Genomic DNA, 12,803 nt, shown 5'->3' on the forward strand with positions numbered 1-12,803 from the left:
ACTATTTGTAGACTAAATAGTAAAACAGCCACTTCTATTTGTAGGCAAACAAAATTAGTGAGTGTATTAAAGTCTATTTGTATATGAATACACACATATCCAAATCCTTTACGTATTTATGGTTTTATAAATACTTTTATGTGACAAAATATGAATAGAAATGAACACTAGGTGAGCAGAAAATAATTTTGGTCATTTAACTAGTGACCAAAATGTAAAATTGTAAATCTATACAAAAGTGATAGTATCATCACTCCCTTGGAAACAGAATATGCTAAGACATCAAATTAACTGTGATGAAAGAACAAAGAATGGCATTATAGCCTTTGACTATAGATAGTTATATTTTTTTGACTGTTAAAGAAACTGATAAGTTTATTTTGAAAATGAAGAGACTTAATAAAACTAAAATATCTATAACCAAACACTTAATGGTCTTTCCTATACAAAGAGTAAAAAGATAGATATAAGAACAGTATGAAAGCCTGAATCTTAGATTCCTAGAGTTATATGCTCAATGTGTAGTCCAGATAAATACTTCTTTCTCCGTTGAGTGTGGTCTGGAAAGGCCCCTTTAATTCTTTATGCTGCAGAGAACATGGCTTCAATTTGGGGCAGAGAATATTAAGTAGTTGGGACTTTTTTTTTTTTGAAAGTAATTTTATTAAATTATAAAAGTTTCCATTTACGCCCCCCCTCCCAACACCCTTCCACTCCCCCCTCCCTCTCCTCCTCCCTCTTTGTCCCTAAGGGCAGTCAGGGTTTCCAGCCCTGTGGGAAGTTCAAGTTCCTACCCCCTCCCTCCAGGTCCAGGAAGGTGAGTATCCAAACAGACTGGATCCCAAAAATCCAGTATATGCAGAGGAAACAAGTCCCAGTGTCATTGTCAATGGCTTCTCAGAAAGACGCCAGGCCAGCCACATTCAGAGAATCCGGCCACATTCAGAGAATCTGGTTGGATCACGTGCTCGTTCAGTCGCAGTCCAACTGGCCTTGGTAAACTCTCATTAGATCCGACCCCTTGTATCAGTGGGTGATAGTATTCCTCGCAGTCCTTCGTCATTTTCTTTGTCCTTCTGCTCCTCATTTGGATCTTGGGGGGCTCAGTCCAGTGCTCCAATGTGGGTCTCCGTCTGTATCGCCATCCAACGCCAGATGAAGGATCTATGGTGATAAGCAAAATATTCATCAGTATGGTTATGGGCCAAGGCCGGTTAGGCACCCTCTCCTCTGTCCAGAGAACAATCTGGGGATCTCTCCTTGGACCTGGGATCCCATATATAATCAAGTTTCTTGTTAACCCTAAAATGACTCCCTTAGTTGAAATATATTTTTCCCTGATCCCATATTCATCCTTCCTCCCTTTCCCCCATCCCGGTCAACCGAGCTTTCTCCATTCCTCCCCTACTCCCTTATCTCTAACCCTCTCCCCTTCCAACAACCCTCCCACCCCCCCCAATGCAACCAAGGTTATCTGGGACTCTTGACTATTTCCTACCTCCTGGCGGATAGCTAAATAATCTTCATCAGGTTCGTCTTCTTATTTAGCTTCTCTAGGATCACGAATAATAGGCTCAAACACCTTTAAATTATGGTTAGAATCCACTTATGAGTGAATACATACCGTGTTCCTCTTTTTGGATCTGGCTTACCTCACTCAGTAAAGTGTTTTCTATGTCCATCCATTTGCATGCAAAATTCAAGATGTCATTATTTTTTACAGCTGAGTAAAACTCTAATGTGTATATGTTCCACACCTTTTTTAACCATTCTTCTATTGAGGGGCACCTAGGCTGTTTCCAGGTTCTGGCTATTACAAATAGTGCTGATATGAACATAGGTGAACAAACGCTTTTGTAGTATGTTCGGGAATCTCTAGGGTATATTCCCAAGAGAGGAAATGCTGGGTCCTGAGGGAGGTTGACACCCAGTTTCCTGAGAAACCGCCACACTGATTTCCACAGTGGCTGCACAAGTTTGCATTCCCACCAACAATGGATGAGTGTTCCCCTCATTCCACATCCTCTCCAGCATAGGCTATCACTGGTGTTTTTGAGTTTAGCTATTTTGACAGGTGTAAGATGGTATCTCAAAGTGGTTTTGATTTGCATTTCCCTGATCGCTAAGGAGGTTGAGCATGACCTTAAGTGTCTTTTGGCCATTCGAAGTTCATCTGTTGTGAATTCTCTGTTCAGATCAGTACCCCATTTTTTAATTGGGTTAATTAGAGTTTTAGTGTCTAGTTTCTTGAGTTCTTTGTATATTCTGGAGATCAGACCTTTGTCTGATGAGGGGTTGGTGAAGATCTTCTCCCAGTCAGAAGGCAGCCTTTTTGTCTTACTGACAGTGTCCTTTGCTTTAGAGAAGCTTCTCAGTTTCAGCAAGTCCCATTTATTCATTGTTTCTCTTATTGTCTGTGCTACTGGGGTCCTACTTAGGAAGTGGCCTCCTGTGCCTATATCTTGTAGACTACTTCCCACTTTCTCTTCTATCAGGTTCAAAGTGGACAGATTGATGTTGATGTCTTTAATCCATTTGGACTTGAGTTTTGTGCATGGTGATAGATATGGATCTACTTTCATTCTTCTAGAGGTTGACATCCAGTTATGCCAGCACCATTTGTTAAAGACGTTTTCCTTCTTCCATTGTATACCTTTAGCTCCCTTGTCAAAAATTAGGTGTTCATAGGTTTGAGGGTTAGTATCTGGGTCTTCTATTCGATTCCATAGGTCGACTTCTCTGTTCTTATGCCAATACCAGGCTGTTTTTAATACTGTAGCTCTGTAATAGAGTTTGAAGTCAGGGATAGTAATGCCTCCAGAAGTTCCTTTATTGTATAAGATTGTTTTGGCTATCCTGGATTTTTTGTTTTTCCATATAAACTTGATTATTGTTCTCTCAAGGTCTGTGAGGAAGTTTGATGGGATTTTGATGGGGATTGCATTGAATCTATAGATTGCTTTTGGTAGAATTGCCATTTTTACTATGTTGATTCTCCCAATCCAAGAGCAGGGGAGGTCTTTCCATTTTCTGGTATCCTCCTCAGTTTCTCTTTTCAAAGGCTTAAAGTTCTTGTCTAATAGGTCTTTCACATCCTTGGTTAGAGTAACCCCAAGATATATTATGCTATTTGTGGCTATCGTGAAAGGTGATGTTTCTCTGATTTCCCTCTCTGTTTTTTATCCTTTGTGTATAGGAGTGCCACTGATTTTTTGGAGTTGATCTTGTATCCTGCCACGTTACTAAAGGTGTTTATCAGCTGTAGGAGTTCTTTGGTAGAGTTTTTGGGGTCACTTATGTACACTATCATATCGTCAGCAAATAGCGAAAGTTTAACTTCATCCTTTCCAATTCGAATCCCCTTGATCCCCTTATGTTGTCTTATTGCTATTGCTAGAACTTCAAGCACTATATTGAAGAGGTATGGAGAGAGTGGACAGCCTTGTCGTGTTCCTGATTTTAGTGGAAAGGCTTTGAGTTTCTCTCCATTCAATTTGATGTTAGCTGTCGGCTTGCTGTATATTGCTTTTATTATATTGAGGTATGATCCTTGTATCCCCAGTCTCTCCAACACCTTTATCATAAATGGGTGTTGAATTTTGTCAAACGCTTTTTCAGCATCCAATGAAATGATCATATGGTTTTTTTTCTTTCAGTTTATTTATATGATGGATTACATTGATAGATTTGCGTATGTTGAACCATCCCTGCATCTCTGGGATGAAGCCTACTTGATCATAATGGATAATTTTTCTAATGTGTTCTTGGATTCGGTTTGCCAGTATTTTATTGAGAATTTTCGCGTCGATGTTCATGAGTGAGATTGGCCTGTAATTCTCTTTCTTGGTTGTGTCTTTTTGTGGTTTTGGTATTAGGGTGACTGTAGCTTCATAAAAGGAGTTTTGCAGTGACTTTTCTTTTTCTATATTGTGGAATACATTAAGGAGTATAGGTATTACCTCTTCCTGGAAGTTCTGGTAGAATTCTGCATTGAAACCATCTGGTCCTGGACTTTTTTGGTAGGGAGATTTTTGATAACAGCTTCTAGTTCTTCACGACTAACAGGTCTATTTAGATTGTTCACCTGGTCTTGGTTCAACTTTGGTATACGGTACTTATCTAAAAAAATGTCCATTTCTTTTATATTTTCCAACTTTGTGGCATATAAACTTTCATAGTAAGATCTAATGATTCTCTGAATTTCCTCTGTGTCTGTGGTTATGTCCCCCTTTTCATTTCTGATCCTATTAATTTGCAAGTTCTCTCTCTGCCATTTGATTAGTTTGGATAGGGGTTTGTCAATCTTGTTAATTTTCTCCAAGAACCAGCTTTTTGCTTCATTTATTCTTTGAATTGTTTTCTGTGTTTCTATTTTGTTGATTTCAGCCCTGAGTTTGATTATTTCCAGTCTTCTACTCCTCCTGGGTAAATCAGCTTCTTTTTTTTCTAGTGCTTTCAAGTGTGTTGTTAAGTCTCCAATGTGTGCTTTCTCCGTTTTCTTTAGTTGGGCACTTAGTGCTATGAACTTTCCTCTTAGCACTGCTTTCATTGTGTCCCATAGGTTTGAGTATGTTGTGTCTTTGTTTTCATTATATTCAAGGAAGACTTTAATTTCTTTCTTTATTTCTTCCTTGACCCAGGGGTGATTTAGTAGTTGACTTTTCAACTTCCATGAGTTTGTTGGCTTCCTGGGTTTCATGAGTTTCATGAGTTTGTTGAATTCTAATTTTAATCCATGGTGATCTGACAAGACACAGGTGGTTACTAATATTTTTTTTTTGTATCTGTGGAAGTTTGCTTTGTTACCAAGTATGTGGTCAGTTTTCTAGAAGGTTCCATGAGCTGCAGAGAAGAAGGTATACTCTTTTCTATTTGGGTGGAGTGTTCTATAGATGTCTGTTAATTCCATTTGATTCAGTACCTCCAATAAATCTCTTATTTCTCTGTTAGGTTTCTGTCTGATTGACCTGTCCATTGGTGAGAGAGTAGTGTTGACGTCTCCTACTATTAGTGTGTGTGGTTTGATGACTGCCTTGAGTTCTAGAAGAGTTTCTTTTACATATGTGGGTGCCTTTATATTAGGGGCATAGATATTCAAGATTGAGACTTCTTCCTGAAGAATTGTTCCTGTTATGAGTATGAAATGTCCATCTCCATCTCTTCTGATTGATTTTAGTTTGAAGTCGATTTTGTTAGATATAAGAATGGCCACACCCGCTTTTTTCTTAGGTCCATTTGCTTGGAAAAACTTTTCCCAACCCTTTACTCTGAGTAGGTGTCTGTCTTTGTGGTTGAGGTGTGTTTCTTGTAGACAGCAGAATGTTGGATCCTGTTTTCGTATCCAATCTCTAAGTTGTGCCTTTTTATAGGTGAATTGAGTCCATTGATACTAAGTGATATTAATGACCAGTGATCGATGACTCCGGTCATTTTTTTGGGTAGTAGAGTGTATGTGTTTTCCTTCTTTGAGTTGTGCTTGTGAAGGGTCGCTAGATGTCTGAGTTAATGTAGGCAGTGTTGGGAATGTTGGATTCCTTGGGTTGTGATTTTCCTTCTAGTATTCTCTGTAAGGCTGGATTAGTAGCTACGTATTGTTTAAATTTGTTTTTATCCTGGAATATTTTGTTTTCTCCCTTGATAGTGAACAATAGCTTGGCTCGGTAAAGTAGTCTGGGCTTGCATCCATTGTCTCTTAGTTTCTGCAGTACCTCTATCCAGGACCTTCTGGCTTTCATGGTTTCCATCGAGAAGTCTGGTGTAAGTCTGATAGGTTTACCTTTATAAGTTACTTGACCTTTTTCCTTTGCAGCTCTCAATATCCTTTCTTTAGTCTGAATGCTTTCTGTTTTGATTATTATATGACGAGGGGATGTTTTTTTCTGATCCTATCTATTCGGTGTTCTGTATGCTTCTTGAACCTTCATAGGAATATCGTTCTTTAGGATGGGAAAGTTTTCTTCTATAATTTTGTTGAGTATATTTTCTGGACCTTTGAAATGCAATTCTTCTCCTTCTTCTACTCCTATTATTCTTAGATTTGTTTTTTTTTATTGTGTCCCACAGTTCCTGAATGTTTTGTGTTGAGAATTTGTTGGATTTGCTGTTTTCTTTGGTCAGAGTGTTTAATTTCTCTATGGTGTCCTCAGAGTCTGAGATTCTTTCTTCTATCTCTTGTATTCTATTGGTTAAGCTTGTTTCTGAAGTCTCTGTTCGTTTACCCAGATTTTCCATAGCCAGCCGGCCCTCGGTTTGTGATTTCTTCATTGACTCCATTTCAGTTTTCAAATCTTGAACTGTTTCTATTACCTGTTTGATTGTTTTTTCTTGGTTTCCCAGAATTTCATTTACGGATTTACTCATTTCTTCAAACTTTTTGGTATATTTCTCTTCCATTTCTTTACTCATTTCCTCAATGTTTTTGTTATACTTATCTTCCATTTCTTTACGGCAGATTTTCACCTCCTGTTTAAGCTCCTCTATTATTTTCATAAAGAAGCGCTTAGACTCGATTTCTTCTATTTCTTCTGGAGTAGGGTGTTCAATTCTTCTAGTTTCGAGCTCCCTGGATTCTGGCGATGTCATGTTGCCTTTCAGGTTGTTGGAGGAATTCTTGCATTGGCGCCTGCCCATCTCCTCCACTCTGGATGAAACTCCTCAGCACTTTCTGGATAGAACTCCTCAGCACTCTCTGGGTAGGACTTCACAGCATTCTCTGGATAGAGCTCCTCAGCCCTCTCTGGGAAGAAGTCCTCAGCAGTGCAACAGGGCTAGCTGGTCTTCCCAGGACCCGGGAGACAAAGGGCCCGCAGCAGTGGGGGGAGGGGAGGGGTCCCTTGGAACACCGAAGACCCTGGCGCAGAAGCTGAGGGGGGAAGGGCTGTGCTCCCTTCCCGGACAGGCAGGCAGGCTGCCCAGGCTAGCACCCAGTCAGCTCTCTGGGAAGAGCGCCTCAGCCGATAGTTATATTTTTTTATGATCTACCAAGTAAATCTTATCTGAAGATCACAATAAAGCCAACCACTAGAGAGCTCTTACCTCTATGAAATCTTCAAATTTAAAAGACAAGTTTCTGTCTCATCCAACCTTATATTTTTCTCTAGCTATAGTATTTCAGGTGTGCACTGCCACTACCTGGCCTCTATGGCTAACTAGTGTGGCTAGCTCTGCATTCTGATCTTCAGGTAAACTTTGCTTGTTAGATAATCAACAAAATATCACTACACATAGCTTACCATATTTGGTCACCTTTGTGGCATGTGAAGACATACAAAACTGCAAGAGATATGAGTAAAAGAAGATGATTAGGCTCTTTAAACTCATGGGAGCCTATAGTCAGAAATACCAGTTCCAATAAAATCTTAAAATACAAAAATGTATCTTTAAGATAAAGGGAGAACCATAGTTTAATGAAACAATTCTCCAAATGATGTCCAAATAAATCCTTTTCTTCTCATCCATTTGTGGATCATATGGGACCTGCCACCTGGGACCATGGAGAATTCTGGGCCCAGGCTGCTGCCTAGGAACATATCAGAGTCTGTGTTCCTGTCACAGACATGGTCCGTATTAATGATCTTGGCTCATGTTGTCACCTAAGACCACACAGATGCCCTGGGGCTGAGACACAGTCTGTGGCCATGAGAGTATATGAGCGCTGTGTTCCCACTAGGGACATGCTGATCTTAATGACCAATCCTGGCACCCAGGGCCATGATGTCATCCAGGCCAGGACAGCTGACTAGAGCTATGTCTGGTTACTTGTCCTCACAGTCAAAGTCTGAGGTTGATGTCTGTGGCTTCTGTTACCACTGAGGGACAATCAGATGACCGGGGACAGGTCAGACACCTCAGACAAAATTGGTGCTTGAGGACCATGAATTTACCAGTAGCTTATGTATCTGGGTGAATGGTGCTGTTGCCTGAATCCACTGAGACAAGTATAACAAACAGAATACAAGAGATAGAAGAAAGAAACTAGGACACTGAAGATGAAATAAACTCAGTGATCAAAGAAAACAGCAAATCCAACAAATTCTTAACATAAAATATCCAGGAAATCTAGGACACCATGAAAAGACCAAACCTAAGAATAATAGGGGTAAAAGGAGAAGAATCACAGCTCAAAGGATCAAAAATATATACAACAAAATTATAGAAGAAAACTTTCAAACCTAAAGAAGGATATTCCTATGAGGGTACAAGAAGCATACAGAACACCAAATAGACTGGATCAAAAAAGAGCATTCCTCACCATATAATAATCAAAACACAAAATATACAGAATAAAGAATGAAAATTAAGAGCGACAAGGGAAAAAGATCAAGTAACATATAAAAGGAAACCTATCAGAACTACACATGACTTTTCAATGAACACGATGAAAGTCAGAAGATCTTGGATAGATGTGCTGCAGAAACTAAGAGACCATGGATGCAAGCCCAGACTACTATACCCAGCAAAGCTTGCATTCACCATTGATGAAGAAAACAAGATATTCCAGGACAAAAACAGATTTAAACAATATGTAGCCACAAACCAAGCCTTACAGAAAATAGTAGAAGGAAAATCACAAACCAAAGAAGATTAAAAACACCCATAATAACACAAACATCTGACAACCCTCCACCAGCACAACTCAAAGAAGTGAAACACAAAACACTGCCACCAGAAAAATATTAATATCACTTAATATCAATGGACTCAATTCACTTATAAAAGGCACAGATTAAGAGAGTGGATACCAAAACAGGATCCAACATATTGCTGTTTACAAGAAACACCCCTCAAACTCAACGACAGACACTACCTCAGAGTAAAGGGTTGGGAAAAGGAAAACCAATCAAATGGACCAAAGAAACAAGCGTGTAAGGCTATACTAATATCAAACAAAATTGATTTCAAACTAAAATCAATCATAAGAGATGGAGAAGGACACTTTATACTCAAAACAGGAACAATTCATCAGGAGGAAGTCTCAATACTGAATATCTATGCCCCAAATAAAAAAAAAAATAACCGGAGTCAACAACCACTGGTCATTAATATCACTTAATATCAATGAACTCAATTCACCTATAAAGAGGCACAGACTTAGAGATTGGATACGAAAACAGGATCCAACATTCTGCTGTCTACAAGAAACACACCTCAACCACAAAGACAGACACCTACTCAGGGTAAAGGGTTGGGAAAAGGTTTTCCAAGAAAATGGACCTAAAAAACAAGCGGGTGTGGCCATCTAATATCAAACAAAATCGACTTCAAACTAAAACCAATCAGAGGAGACAGAGATGAATATTTCATACTCATAACAGGAACAATCTATCAGGAAGAAGTCTCAATCCTGAATATCTATGCCCCTAATATATAGGCACCAACTTATGTAAAAGAAACTCTTCTAGAACTCAAGGCAGTCATCAAACCACACACACTAATAGTAGGAGACTTCAACAAACCTCCCTCACCAATGGACAGGTCAATCAGACAGAAACCTAACAGAGAAATAAGAGAATTATTGGAGGTATTGAATCACATGGACTTAACAGACATCTATAGAACATTCCACCCAAATAGGAAAGAATATACCTTCTTCTCTGCAGCTCATGGAACCATCTCAAAAATTGACTACATACTCGGTAACAAAGCAAACTTCCACAGATGCAAAAAAATATTAGTAACCACCTGTGTCTTGTCAGACCACCATGAATTAAAGATAGAATTCAACAACAATGCTACCCCCCAGGAAGCCAACAAACTCATGGAAGTTGAACAGTCAACTACTAAATCACCGCTGGGTCAAAGAAAAAATAAAGAAAGAAATTAAACTCTTCCTTGAATTTAATGAAAATAAAGACACAACATAATCAAAACTATGGGACACTATGAAAGCAGTACTAAGAAGAAAGTTCATAGCACTAAGTGCCCAATTAAAGAAAATGGAGAAAGCACACATTGGAGACTTAACAGCACACCGGAAAGCTCTAGAAAAAAAAAGAAGCTTATTCACCCAGGAGGAGTAGAAGACTGGAAATAATCAACTGAGGGCTCAAATCAACAAACTAGAAACACAGAAAACAATCCAAAGAATCAATGAAATGAAAAGGTGGTTCTTGGAGAAAATCAACAAGATTGACAAACCTCTATCCAAACTAATCAAATGGCAGAGAGAGAACACGCAAATTAATAAGAACAGAAATGAAAAGGGGGACATAACCACAGACACAGAGGAAATTCAGAGAATCAATAGATCTTACTTCAAAAGCCTTTATGCCACAAAATTGGAAAATGTAAAAGAAATGGACATTTTTTTAGATAAGTACCATATACCAAAATTGAACCAAGACCAGGTGAACAATCTAAATAGACCTGTCAGTCGTGAAGAATTAGAAAGTGTTATCAAAAATCTCTCTACCAAAAAAAGCCCAGGACCAGATGGTTTCAATGCAGAATTCTACAAGAACTTCCAGGAAGAGCTAATACCTACACTCCTTATTGTATTTCACAATATAGAAACAGAAGAGTCATTGCCAAATTCGTTTTATGAAGCTACAGTTACCCTGATACCAAAACCACACAAAGACACAACCAAGAAAGAGAATTACAGGCCAATCTCACTCATGAACATTGACGCAAAATTTCTCAATAAAATACTTGCAAATGGAATTGAAGAACACATTAGAAAAATTATCCATTATGATCAAGTGGGCTTCATTTCAGAGAGGCGGGGCTGGTTCAACATACGCAAATCTATCAATGTAATCCATCATATAAATAAACTGAAAGAAAAAACATATGATAATTTCATTGGATGATGAAAAAGCATTTGACAAAATTCAACACCCATTTATGATAAAGGTGTTGGAGAGATTGGGGATACGAGGACCATACCTAAATATAATAAAAGCAATATATAGCAGGCCGACAGCTAACATCAAATTGAATGGAGAGAAAGTCAAAGCCATTCCACTAAAGTAAGGAACATGACAAGGCTGTCCACTCTCTCCATACCTCTTCATTATAGTGCTTGAAGTTCTAGCAATAGCAATAAGACAACATAAGGGGATCAAGTGGATTCGAATTGGAAAGGACGAAGTCAAACTTTCGTTATTTGCAGATAATATGATAGTGTACATAAGCGACCCAAAAAACTCTACCAAAGATCTCCTACAGCTAATAAACACCGTTAGTAATGTGGCAGGGTATAAGATCAACTCCAAAAAATCGGTTGCCCTCCTATACACAAAGATAAAGAAGCAGAGAGGGAAATCAGAGAAACTTCACCTTTCACGATAGCCACAAATAGCATAAAATATCTTGGAATAACTCTAACCAAGGAAGTGAAAGACCTATTTGACAAGAACTTTAAGTCTTTGAAGAAAGAAATTGAGGAGGTTACCAGAAAATGGAAAGACCTCCCCTGCTCTTGGATTGGGAGAATTAACATAGTAATAATGGCAATTCTACCAAAAGCAATCTATAGATTCAATGCAATCCCCATCAAAATCCCATAGAACTTCTTCACAGACCTTGAGAGAACAATAATCAACTTTATATGGAAAAACAAAAAACCCAGGATGGCCAAAACAATATTATACAATAAAGGAACTTCTGGAGGCATTACCATCCCTGACTTCAAACTCTATTATAGAGCAACAGTATTGAAAACAGCTTGGTATTGACATAAGAACAGAGAAGTCGACCTATGGAATCGAATAGAAGACCCAGATATTAACCCACAAACCTATGAACACCTGATTTTAGACAAGGGAGCTAAAGGTATACAATGGAAGAAGAAAAGCAACTTTAACCAATGGTGCTGCCATAACTGAATGTCAACCTGTAGAAGAATGAAAGTAGATCCATATCTATCACCATGCACAAAACTCAAGTCCAAATGGATTAAAGACATCAACATTAATCCGTCCACTTTGAACCTGATAGAAGAGAAAGTGGGAAGTAGTCTACAAGATATATGTAGCATGAGAGCCAGCTTGTTGGGGTTTCTGTCCCACCTGGTACCCCACAGCCGGCAAGTCCCAAAGAAATTACAAAGTCTACATTTGGTTATCAACTGATTGGCCCATTACCTCAGGCTTCTTGTTAACTCTTATAACATACATTACCCCATAATCCTTATCTATGTTAGCCACATGGGCTCAGTACCTTTCTCAGCGTGACAGCTTACATGTTGCCTCTTCGGTGGTCTGCGCAGGAATGGCAGAGGAACCTCCCTGCTTCCCAGAATTCTCCTGTTCTCACTGCATCACCTCTACTTCCTGTCTGGTTTTCTTCCTATACTGCCTGCCTGGCCAATCAGCGTTTTATTAAAATATGATTGACAGAATACAGACAATTCTCCCGCATCAGATATAGGCACAGGAGACCACTTCCTAAGTATAACCCCAGAAGCACAGACAATAAGAGAATCAATGATTAAATGGGACCTCCTGAAACTGAGAAGCTTCTGTAAAGCAAAGAACACTGTCAATAAGACAAAAAGACTACCTTCGGACTGGGAGAAGATCTTCACCAACCCCTCATCAGACAAAGGTCTTATTTCCAAAATATACAAAGAACTCAAGAAACTAGACACTAAAACTCTAATTAACTCAATTAAAAAATGGGGTACTGAACTGAACAGAGAATTCACAACAGATGAACTTCGAATGGCCAAAAGACACTTAAGGTCATGCTCTGCCTCCTTAGTGATCAGGGAAATGCAAATCAAAACCACTTTGAGATACCATCTTACACCTGTCAGAATAGCCAAACTCAAAAACACCAATGATAGCCTATGCTGGAGA

The sequence above is a fragment of the Myodes glareolus genome, chromosome X (assembly GCF_982192425.1).
Source record: "Myodes glareolus chromosome X, mMyoGla1.1, whole genome shotgun sequence".
NCBI classification, from domain to species: Eukaryota; Metazoa; Chordata; class Mammalia; order Rodentia; family Cricetidae; genus Myodes; species Myodes glareolus.